The sequence below is a fragment of the Drosophila takahashii genome, chromosome 4, assembly GCF_030179915.1.
Source record: "Drosophila takahashii strain IR98-3 E-12201 chromosome 4, DtakHiC1v2, whole genome shotgun sequence".
NCBI lineage: Eukaryota > Metazoa > Arthropoda > Insecta > Diptera > Drosophilidae > Drosophila > Drosophila takahashii.
The window spans coordinates 793,707-795,612 of NC_091682.1; the positions used below are offsets into that span (position 1 = coordinate 793,707).

The 1,906-nt window shown below is 32.8% G+C and overlaps 1 long non-coding RNA gene across 1 annotated transcript; it reads left to right on the top strand.

Annotated features, from left to right (window-relative positions):
- Positions 1-346: 346 nt before the first annotated feature.
- Positions 347-1,475, top strand: LOC138913739 (uncharacterized). Its single transcript, XR_011419559.1, has 4 exons — positions 347-504; positions 560-634; positions 689-843; positions 1,319-1,475. It is a non-coding gene; the product is annotated as an uncharacterized lncRNA (long non-coding RNA).
- Positions 1,476-1,906: the final 431 nt, after the last annotated feature.

The following is a 1,906-nucleotide window of genomic DNA, read 5'->3' on the forward strand; positions in this document are numbered from 1 at the left end:
TTAATAACGAATACAACGTTATTTTGTTTATATAAAAAACAAATTTAAAAAAAGTTAAAATAATAAAATAAAAACTTGATAATGAGATAAAATAAAATAATAAATGATAGAATTTTATTTCTTTTTATATTATTTATATTTAATAATGAGCAATTTAGCTGCAGCAATATTTTTAACAATAGCGGTGGTTCAGTAGCAAAACGTTTTCTTTTCTTCCATAACAAGCGGATTTTATTGGTGCTTAGATATATAAAATAAATATATAAGTACCTAATTTTATATACATAGAACTAAACAAAAATAATATTAGCGAATGTTTTTATTGCCATCGATTATACGATATCGGTAGTCGCAATATTAATCGTAACGGATTGCCATAACTACCCAACCCCGCTACCATCACTAGCCCAACGTTTGCGCCAAATTTTGTAAACATGTATTTAATTTGTCTTATTGTGCATTTAAAGTGTTATATTTTGTTGTGATCTGAAGTGTCGTCAACAGGTGAGTAACACCATGAGTTGTGCAAGTGAAATACCTAATAATGTGTGATATTTAGCCATGAACAGCAACAGGCACATTCGTCGATTTGTTAAAGAGGAGAAGGAGAAATAGTGGTGCAAAGGACTCCTACGTAAGTCTTTTTTCTTTGATATAAATATTTTAGTGAAATTTTCTTCCTTTTTAGATTAAAGCCATGAGATCGTTGTTGCTGCCAGAAGGGGGTTTAAAAAACTTGCGGAGGGTTCTCACGGATGAGTTTGTTGTAGGATTTAATGTTAAAGGCCTTTCTGGAAAAAAAAGCCGTAAACTCCTTTACACATTTCTATGGTGCACTTCACGGTAGGTTATTTTTATAACTGTATTTTTTATAATACACTTAGTTTCTTGATTCAATTTCAATCTATTTACTTAGAATGCCATCTGTCTTTAATCCTATTTCTTTCTGTCTTTTTCTGCTTTTCACTTTTAAAACATGGTTTGATGTAAACAGGCTTGTATAACAAAATCTTAAAATATAATATAAACCCATGCAGAGGGAATTATAATTTAGTCCAGAAGTTTTTTACGCAGTAAAGGAGACCTTTTCAAACCTATAAAGTAAATCCATTTAACCATGTCCGTCTGTCTGTCGGTTCAAGTTTCAAAAGCGTGAAATAAGTCTACATTTAACTGTTGGTTATTCTTATTTTATATTTATGCTTTTCTAGTCACAATTTTATTCCTGAAAGCTGCAAGGGTATTAAAACTTTGGCTTGCCGAAGTTAGTTTCTGTTCTCATTTTATTTTAAAACACTAAAATCTTATTTTTTTTTAGATATTGTTTCAGAATCTGGTAATGCAGAAATATTGATTCCCAAGGCAATTCAATTGCAAAAGAAACGATTTTTTAAAAATAAATCCAAATCAAATAATAACAACAATGAGGTACTCAACAAAAACGTGTCAGCAGAGGAATTTGTTCAATAAATATAAATTAAAAAAATAGAAAAATTGTCTACTTATAATACAATAAATTAATTTAACAAAAAGTATTTTTTCTAGGGAAGTTTCATAGCATTCAGCTTTTTTGGTATTGAAAACACCAACCCCATTTCATACCCCTTTTCGCCACAAAAGGGACCGATAGGTGGTCCCATTTAATACCCCTTTTCGCCACAAAAGGGACCGATAGGTGGTCCGATAGATGGTCCGATAGGTGGCCCCTTTTGTGGCGAAAAGGGGTATAATATGGGACCACCTATCGGTCCCTTTTGTGGCGAAAGGTAATGCAGAACTTCGCCATATGACCACCGCCTAGGACATGCCGTGGTAAAAGTGGATAGAAATTTACATTGCGGGTGGTATGAACGGGAGTTAGTCCCAAGCCCCCGGTGTATGGCGATTTCGCTAGTTCGGGACCAGT